This window comes from Patella vulgata, chromosome 9 (genome assembly GCF_932274485.2).
Source record: "Patella vulgata chromosome 9, xgPatVulg1.2, whole genome shotgun sequence".
NCBI classification, from domain to species: domain Eukaryota; kingdom Metazoa; phylum Mollusca; class Gastropoda; family Patellidae; genus Patella; species Patella vulgata.
In genome coordinates, this window is record NC_065887.2 from 7,735,015 (window position 1) to 7,745,849 (window position 10,835).

The window sequence follows — 10,835 nt, forward strand, 5'->3', positions numbered from 1 at the left end:
TTTATTTCAACCCCATCCCACTTCCGTTGTACCTATGACGGATTAGGTAATTAAAAAAAAACGACGGGATAGACTTTTTCTCACACTCTTTCCCTGTGTCCCTTATCTATCAAATAATTCACTGCTATCAATTATGACCAGTTGAAAACAAGCGGTTACTATACAAAATACGCCCACATTTTCCAAGAAATGTATGGGGAAGAGATAAAATCAACAGGGCTCATTCTCTCATTCAAGATCATTTGATCTTTAACATATTTGTTAAGTTTCATCACAATGGGACAACAATTATAACCCTTCAGGGCGGCCTAAAAAATTCATACATATTTCACATCTTGCGTAACAAACAGGGGCTATAGTTTAAGAATGTGAGGTTTGCTGAGTAACAAAGTCGAAAACATCCAAGAACTTTTGATACTTAAAGGGCCAATCCCGATAATTTTTTTGAGAATAAAACTGCTTAATTTTGTGTTAAAATCCCGTAAAATACTCTACCTAAGGGCCCAGCAACTAACTCAATATTTGTGATACCTTTTCAAACAAACTGAAACCCGTTAGTCTTCATTTGGAAATGGAGACTGGTGTAGCAAGCTGTATTATGCGGTGTCTGGATACAACCAGACTTTTATTGTATAAAAATAATTTGTAGGCGAAATTTACCTTTCGTTATCAAGTACAGCACATTGGTCATTCACTGTATAGACTTCTCAAGGAACGGGAATCGATTATCAGATCTCCCAATGAAAACATTGACCCGAAATCTTAAAAGGGTTACATTTCCGGATAATCAGTTTTGGCTTTCACGTCCAAACGACTCAATATTTTGAGCTGAAATTTTGAGACAAGGTAAATACACCATTCCTCTGCATTTTGGCGCTTAAATTACATACGTACTGGGACTTTCATGAATCGGACAAACTTCATTGATATGTCACATTTCGTGTAAAAGGCCGGGGGCCAATGCGCACCAAAATTGAACTCACCCAAGAGCTAGTAATACTCGTTTTAAGTTTATCTAAATCGGATAAAACTTCTGACCTCTAGATGGTCCACAACCTTGGTATTACATGCTTTTATACTATTGGCGTAGAGTGGCCATTTGATTGAAAGTGTCGGTCTGATTATGATGTAATAGTGATTTATTTGAACAGTTTTGAAAATAAGATAAAAATGGGGACCTCTAGTGGGTCCACGAGCTAAAAAATGTGATCCAGAAAGCTAAGGTCCAATATGTGCCAATATCGATAGGAACCCAGGCCTTTAGGGTATATCAAAATTGGATGAAAATTCGAACCTCTGACCGACAACTTGGGTATTACATGCTTTTAAGGGTAGCGGTCATTTTGTCAGGCAGTTTCGGTCCGATTTTCACGAAATTTGCATTGAGCCATAATTATGATGCCTCGGTGATAAATTTGAACGGTTTTGACAATCAAATAAAAACCATGAGGTCAAGAGGGTCCACAAGCTAAAGATGTCGAGATCGTTCGGTTATAAACGTACATTGTCAGTTTAAAACAAATCGTATAAGAATTGTGACCACTAGAGTGTCCACAACCTTGGAATTATTATGCATATGTTTGTCAAGTTCAGCATCGCATGAAATCACCGTCGAATGCGCTTGCATGGTAGGGGATCTAGAAAAGAAATAAAATTTCACTTCATTACTGAGTAATTTAATTCGCCAGAAAGCGTCTCTAGATCCCCAGGCGCTTCCGGGGCCTAGGCGGCCCCTGGACCCTCGCCTAAAGTCCCCCCCCCCCCAGCGCAAATCAAGAATTGCTTCCGTTCCACCGGCTCTGAATTACAGGAAATTGATGGTGTATGATACTCGTTCATATCGTTATGTTGGTTTAGTTAAATTATTTAATCTCAGATTAATATAATGTTTATATTCTACTAGAAACGAAGTATACGAGTATCTCCATAGATCTCAATATATTTATCTCGAAATGACCTAATTAGTGTCTAGCGGACGTTAAACCCATCACCAAACAGATCAGACAAGATTTTTGCGTTTTTGTTTTGTTCAATGTAGTGACCATATTTTCTCATTGTCGGTATAACAATACTTTCTTCAGATTTCAATATCATTTTTTTACATCATTAAAAGTTCGAATATCATGTATATAATATGCTATCTATATAATAGCTGTCCTTGTCGGTTTATTTCTTGCAATATGTTGGGCGATATTGACAAAATAACACTCTTATCGGTTTTTGTTTCACGTGCTACACTCATGTTCAGGGAGCAAGACCAAATATAACCCCCACCTCTCAGAGTATGGCATCAGGGATCGCGGACTCTGCGGCACGATTACAGGCAATGCTGACGTAAATAAAATTTAATAGATGTTTATGGGACTCCCGGGGTTTCATGGGCGATGTATCGACTGCACCCCCCCCCCCCAGGTGCCCGCCCATATTTTTCAACGAATGTCGTGTGAGGGTTGGTTTGATCGTTATGGTTGATTAAATTACAGACAGGGATGGTATGTTATGCATAAGAGATTGAATTACATCCTGATTGGTTGTTTCGGTTAGGTCTATGAATATTTAATGAGGTAAATAGGGGTGGTATATGTTATGTATAAGAATTACATCCTGATTGGTTGTTTCGGTTAGGTCTATGAATATTTAATGAGGTAAATTGTACTGTTTACACATGTTCAAAGACATGTTGAAACGTCTGATATGTTCGTTATCTGAAAATACTACAATCTATAAAACACAATCTATAATATACCTACCTGTTATATGAAATACTACATCTATAATATACAATCAAAATACAGAATATACCTACCTGATATATTAATACAATCTATAATAGACAATCAAAATAAAGAACATGCTAAATGAAATGCAATGGGGTTTAACGTCCCACATTTCTCCGACTAGCTAATAAAGACATACACTACGGCCTAATATTATACCGAATTCGAACTGTCAAGGGATCTTTTACGTGTACACGGGACCTCGATTTTTCACCCATCCGAACGACTAGACACTTTCCTTGCCAGATCCTCCACCCTGCACGAAAGACAAGGGGAAACCGCCGCAAAATCTGGAGGAACAATCCCGAAACCTCATGGTAAGCGTCAGCGACTTACTCACTGAGCTACCGCGGCTACCTGTCCAAGGTGTTTAAGGTGATTATTATTGTATTTTACTATCCACACCTAGCAACCAGTTATCTACTCTTTGTTGTTCACATAGACATACTGGCCAGGTGGATGTTAGGGGGATTTCCTGCTATTCCAGCCTATGGTTCAAAATGTAGCCTATGTATTAATAAAGAAGACAAGCTTATGTATTAAAATTTTATTTTCACACAAGTCAGTTTTTTTTTATCAGTATGAATGACTGTATAGAATGGTATTTTAATACAAACAAACTTAAAGGGATACAGGATTACCTTGAATTTAGATTAGATGCGTAATAAGTTTCGTAGGGTGGGAGGGGTAGAGGTCTTTTACGTGGTTGTAACCTGTATTTAATCAGGTAATAGTAAACTGTTTTACAAAGAAATCAGCAAACCAATTCTAAGAAACAGCTGTGTGTGGGGGGATGGTGGAATGAGTAATTTCTAAGAAATTCGCGAAATCGTGGATTTGGCAAGGGATTCAGAAATGTAGGACGGTAAATGAAGATGGAAGGTAAATTGTGATCTTGGAGTAAAACGGTTTACCTTCAGTCTGTTTCCTCAAGATGAAATTTATTTGAATAATTTCGTTTGTGCGTAGGGGTATTTGGCAGGAGGAACCGGAGAAAACCCAAATGATTGGGCAGATGAACATACTCCTTGTCAAGCAGTGTATCGAAACCACGCCACTTGACTCAATAACAGACATTACGTTCTAATTTACAAATTCATAAATATTTATACAATACTTTGTCTGCTCCTTTATTTTTATACTCAGTCTCATATTATTATATTCTCTATTCCCTTACTATATAACTTTATTTATATTTTATATATACTAAACAAAAAAAAAACGTCAGTACGAGATGTCAGTACGAGATCAAAATCAGAGAGGTACTTTAATCAAATCATTCCAGAAAAGGACTTACTAAATGGATCAAAGCAATTTTTTGTGAACAGTATCACAATTCCAAGGTTTAGAGTCTGTACACAGTCTATACATCAGTATCTGGTGTGTCCATCGCGAATTCCACAAAATAGCAGCGCAGCGCCTGTACATGGAGTGGACCAGACGATTGATGAACGCCATTGGCACCAGGAACCACGCACTCAGAAAAGTCTGGCACAATCCATCGGCTGTGTTTGGTCTCGGTTCGACGTTATTAAGTCTCCTCTGAAGTGCATCCCAAAGGTGTTCGATCGGGTTTAAAAGTCCGGACTAAGGGCTGGCAAGTGCATAACGTTGACACTGTTCTGCTGTAGAAAGTCCCGAGTAACTCTGGTCGTGTGGGCACGAGCGTTGTCATGCTGGAAAACGTTGTTTCGGTGACGTGCGAATTGTGGTATGACGTGGGGTCTGAGAGCTTGATCCATGTAGCGCACTGCTGTGATGCCGCTTCCTCTCCCTGAACCAAGATTTTGGAACAGCACAGGACCCACTCTCTGGTTCAAGCTGATTCCACCCCAAACCATTATGCGTGGACTTCCCCGTGAGTCTCGTTCCATGACACATTGGTCAGAATAACGCTGGCCACGTCAACGCCATATTCTGCAATTGATACGAAATACCGGCACTGTGAACAGAACAGTTCCCCATTGTCTGTGTCGCCAGTTCTGGTGTTGTTGGGCAAACTGTCGACGTTCACGTCGATGGCAAGGGTGAGGATAGGTCCACGGTAAGGTCTACGGCAATGGATGTTCTCTCTGGCGAGACATCGACGCACAGTATCGGTGCTGATGGGTCTTCCGTTTGTTCCCACTGTCTGACGTGCTGTCTCAGATGCCTGTGTGAAGGGATTCTGCACGTGATGTCGCACAACATGGCGGTCTTGTCGCCTTGTGGTAACCCTTGGTCTACCAGTTCGGAGGCGATCATCTGTGGTGTTGGTGACCCGAAAGCGTTGTTGAAGCCTGTAGATGGTCCGAACATTGACCTTGAAGTGATTGGCAACGGCTTGGACTGTGTGCCGGCGTCGAGTCTTCCAAGCGCCTGGTTCCTCTGAGCTGTCGCGAGTCGTGGCATGCTGCTGACGTTGTAGTGTGAATGATCCAACCAGGTATGGGGTGCATTTCATAGGGCTGGTCCCGGTGAACAGCACGTGCAGCATGAGTTACATGGAAATCATGGAGAACACATTACCATCTCAGAAGTCAGGTTGCGTTCTTGAGAACATTTGCTGGGTTCAATTCTATGTTTGGAAAGGGGCCGTATCGCTCAGGTAAAGTTGGAGATGTGGTCACAAATATACAATAAAAACATTTAGCAAGTTTTATGCAATGCGTCTATTCAGAGTAACATACCAACCTGACGTTTCTTTTGCTGTTTAGTATACAAGACAGTTCAAACACTCCACGTAAATTATAAATAAACAATCATATGGAATATAATATTTGTAATAACTCGCACAATGAGTCGTAGCAAGGCGTGCCATTTCGGTGGTACACATCATCCCGTGATTAAGCCCTGTTCGCGCATTGTATACATGTTTAAGTTACGCAATGGCTACGCAATGCGCGGCAAAAATGGGCCGCATTGGTAATCATTGAGACGCAATGGCTCTATTTGTTTACAGAGGGTCACGGTGGCTAAGTGAGTAAGACACTGGCTCGCTAACCTGGAGGTCGGGTGGTCGATCGCTGCATTGGCCGAGAAAGTTCATCCAGATTTTCCGACGTGGTTCCCCCTTGTCAGTGATGGAGAACGGAGGGCAGGGCCTGACATGAACAACTGTCTAGTAGTTCGGATTGGACGAAAAACCGAGGTCCAGTGTACACATTGGTGTGCTCGTTAAAGATCGCTTGACAGTTTGAATTCGATACAAGAGAAGACCGTAGTGCCGTTGACGGACAAATTTCCCTCATAGCACACTGTATGGCGTATGCCCGTCTTCATTATACCATGCAGTTCGGAGCAGAACAGTAGGATGTTAAACCCCATTTCATTTCTATTTGTTTACGCATTGGTTAACTATTGTTCGCGCATTGTTCATGTCTGCTGTAACGAATTGTCCCGTTAAAATTTCAAAATTCTCTCTACGTCCAGGGATCGCCAGACTTTTTTCATAGTTGGTCAGATATAACTGTCATTAAGTCACTCCCGTGGTTTCGATTCCCCAGGGGGGGTTGGATGGCTGAATGGTTAGCACGTGCGCGCTTTATCATAAAGCCTGTCATTGAGTCAACTGGCGTGGTTTCGAATCCCCAGTTGTACGTGACAAAGAGTAGGGTCGTCTGTCCAACCTCGTGGGTTTTCTCCGGGTCCTCCGGTTTCCTCCCACTGCTAAAGACCCCTACGCGCAAGCGAATTATTGAAATAAAATTAAACCATATGTTAGTCCCGAAATGACCTAGTTTGTGTCGAGTGGACGTTAAACCCCATTTCTCTCTTTCTCTCTTTCGATGCCCCTGTTGTACGTGACAAGGAGTAGGGTCGCCTGTCCAACCTCCTGGGTTTTCTCCGGATCCTCTGGTTTCCTTTCACTGCTAAAGACCCCTACACGCCAACGAATTATTGAAATAAAATTGAACCATGTGTTAGTCCCGAAATGACCTAGTTTGTGTTGAATGGACGTTAAACCCCATTTTATGTGACAATAAAATATGTTTAATTATAAAAGCAAGGCGCATTGATGACGAAAATGCTATTTTTTTCAATATGTATCGGGAACACTCTATTTCTATATGTACAGTCAAATATTTGATAAATAAATACGTGTTATATGATATTATACGCATCGTTTCACAACTTCAATATACTATACATTCACACTGATTTCACGGTGAGTATTGGCGAACATACAGACAGTTGCGTATCTACTCCACAATGAATATCAACAAAATAAGTAATATAATGCATAAGAAAAATACACTGAGCGCCCCGGTAGACCAAAGATCGTGTTGTTTATATAGTTGTTCACTGATGTTATCTCGCCCCCTTTAAATCTGTACCTGGCGACAGAGCAAAATACAAACTTAATTTAACCGCATGATGAATAGTTGTAACATACCCTACATGTAACCTAGGTTGGTAATGATCTTATAATGGTAATGATAGTTGTAACGTACCCTACATGTAACCTAGGTTGGTAATGATCTTCTACTGGTAATGATAGTTGTAACATGCCCTACATGTAACCTAGGTTGGTAATGATCTTATAATGGTAATGATAGTTGTAACGTACCCTACATGTAACCTAGGTTGGTAATGATCTTCTACTGGTAATGATAGTTGTAACATGCCCTACATGTAACCTAGGTTGGTAATGATCTTATACTGGTAATGATAGTTGTAACGTACCCTACATGTAATTTACGCTGGTACTGGTAACGGTAGTTGTAACATATCCCACATGCGGACGTTTAACCCCATTTCTCCCCTACATGATTATAATGGTTATTATATTATGTTCATACAAGCCAGAGTAATATGACTGTAGAAATTATTTGGAATATGTAGGATAATATGATTGCTGCACCCAGATTACACATATCGTTTCATAACGTGATTGTCGTAACTTGATAATATTTACCTTGACCTAGTTATCATATTTTACATTTAAATATGAATAAACATGATAGTAACACAGTTTTAGTCGACAAGATAACTAAATGTGACGACACGGTGTTTTAAATGGGGGGAGGAGTAGATAATTGTGTCCTATAGTCTATGGCTCGTTTCAAGGAATAACAATTTTTTTTTTAAATTCATATCAAATTCTATGTTTTGTACCCGTTTTTTTTACCTGACCTGATAATATTCCATGTTAATTTATCATATTCATATTAGTTAATTTCCCTGAGAAAGTCCATTTATACTGTTGCACTACTTTATAATTTGGATTTTATGGCCCTTGAATTTAAATCTCATTATTTTATGACACAACGCTGTGTCAAACTGTTGGAGACAATCCGGCATAGCGGAACCAGATAAGTATTTACATCGGAACAGAATATCAAAGTTACATAGATACAACATGAACTAAACTACATCGGGAACTAGACTACGACAGGAACACATATAACACTATTAAATCCACCATTCCACCAAGGCAGCGGCTGAACTCGGGTGAGTCCATGCACTCGTCCAAGCCTCGCTTGTCCTTCCCGGTCTGTCTGTCTGTCTGTCTGTCAGTAAACTCCTGATTATATAGCACCGGAGAATAGATAAGACTCATGATCATACAGGAAATTGTCTCTTTATCACGTCATGGTATGCTTACTGACCACTGCATATTCCGTTGATGTCATATGGAGCTTGTACACAGATCATATGTATTTTGCAAATGACATATAGGATTAATTACATGATTAATTAGATGATAGCCAGTTCGTGCCTTAAAGTGCACATAAGATGGGTCTGGAAACTTTGAGATACGTGTAGCCAATGGTTACTATATCCACTTTACGGCAAGTTCACACCAATCTGATTGAAATTAATTCCGCTATCTTCACTCAAAGTCGCAAAAATTCGAAAACACTCTTAATTTAATCCCCTCAGACGCCAGTGACGTCACAGTGACCGAATGCATATTCGGAATGTTTGTTGTTGTTTGTTAGTTGTATTTTACGTCCGCTTCCACCGAGGTGATATCGCAGACAATAACATGTTATGTATACAAGGTGCAATAATTTACAGTGTGATTAGTGAAAAAGAGGATAATTAGGTTTTTATATATATGTACAGAAGACAATAGATAACAGCAAGAGACATGAGATAACAGGTGCAAAGAATAAAAAGGTGCCAGTAGACGTTTACAAACAGACGAATTTGTAACAAAACAGACATGAATGTGGACGAACATTTGGACAGAGACAAACATTTAGACATAGTATGTGCATATATATATATATATATATATATATATGTTTAGGTCGTTTTCGTCGGACTGGTCGATTTGTCCGGTTGAATGGCAGGGCGGTGCAACTCTTCCTCTGGGCTTCTTGGTGAGTGTAAGGCCTGGACCATTCTTCCTTCCATTTGGTTTTGTTGTCCGGTATGGTGGTTGATTTCGTCATTATTTCTGTTGTTCATTCCTTTGTTGTTGGTCCTCTGAAGGAAGAATCCAGCACCTGAAAAGAGAGAGCTAGAAAAAAAAGAGTATCTGGTCTTACCATGGTTTTGTTTTTATTTCGTCTAGTAAGGCTTCGAGGGGGGGGGGGAGAAAAAAATGCATTTATGGCATGTTAGTACGGAAGCGTAATAGGGCCACATATTTTTTTTATTATTCTATTTTTAATTTTTCAAGTTACTAACTTGAATTTTCAAGTTACTAACTTGAATTTTCAAGATACTAACTTGAATTTTCAAGATAATCTTTTAGAGGTATTTAGTATCTTGAAAATTAAACTATAGCACATACTTATGGAAGAAAAATTACTAATCAGTAATTGTTCTTCCATAAGTATGTGTTATAGTTTATTGCTCTATCCAGTTACTAAATGCCTCTAAAAGATCATCTTGAAAATTCAAGTTAGTATCTTGAAAATTCAAGTTAGTAACTTGAACAATTGAAAATAGAATAATAAAAAAAAAAAATATGTGGCCCTATTACGCTTCCGTAAGTTAGTATGATATACAGTCAAAAAATTTTAGGAGTTAATAAATACAATAATACATGTATGGTGACTTAATATGATCTACAATCAATACTTATTTAGTCAAGAAATAAAACAAAATGGTATGTAAAAAAGTGTAGCGTTTCCCTCTTATGGGGACATTTTTACGCTTACACCCTGATTTATTAGTTAAGAGTTTTATTTGTGGTGTAGGATGGGTGGCGATTCCCTCTAGGGGACGTTTTTTTTGCTCCATCCTACAGGGTAGAATTCGATTTATTAATTTTATCGGGGTTTTATTAGTAGTGTAGGGCGGTTTACGTTTCCCTCTAGGGGACAATTTTACGTTCCACCCTACTGTTTTAATTGATTAATTTTATTATTTTATGTATGTTTATTCCTTAATTACCTATATACAGCTGGCGTGTGTATTCATTAACGCTTGACTGCCTCCTTAATCCACTAATTAAATAAAACAATTGACTGCGGAATAATTTGTTTTGTAATTTATTTTAATTAAGATCCTATTTAAAATTTGTTTTATAATGTCCCGCCCTCTCTTCTCACGACAGCCATTTTAAAACTGTGTTTTATAATGTCCCGCCCTCTCTTCTCACGACAGCCATTTTAAAACTGTGTTTTAAAGTGACTTTTTGAGTACAAACGATTCGAAATATATTTCCGTCAGAAGAGTATTGTGGTTCTAATTTGTTTTATAATGTTCCGCACTCTCTTCTCACGACAGCGATTTTAAAACTGTGTTTTAAAGTGACTTTTTGAGTCCAAACGATTCGAAATATATTTCCGTCAGAAGAGTATTGTGGTTCTAATTTCCCCGAGTAAAAGAGTGCAGAAGTAAAAGATGTGGTCATGCAAAATGAATCATTAAAGTCAAACATGACTGAAATGTGATTTTTTAATGACGATCCGTAGCTCGATTTCCTGTAGTCATCGTACGGCGTCTTTCTTTCTGCACGTGGATTTGACTTCATGAAATACGAAAAAATATCTCAATATTATACGTTAGAATTAAGAGATTGAGAATGGTCATCTAACTATCTTTGTGTATTGATAAAGTGTACTGTCGTTAATATCTATGATTAATCAATCCGACTAAAGTTGCAGACATGGGGCC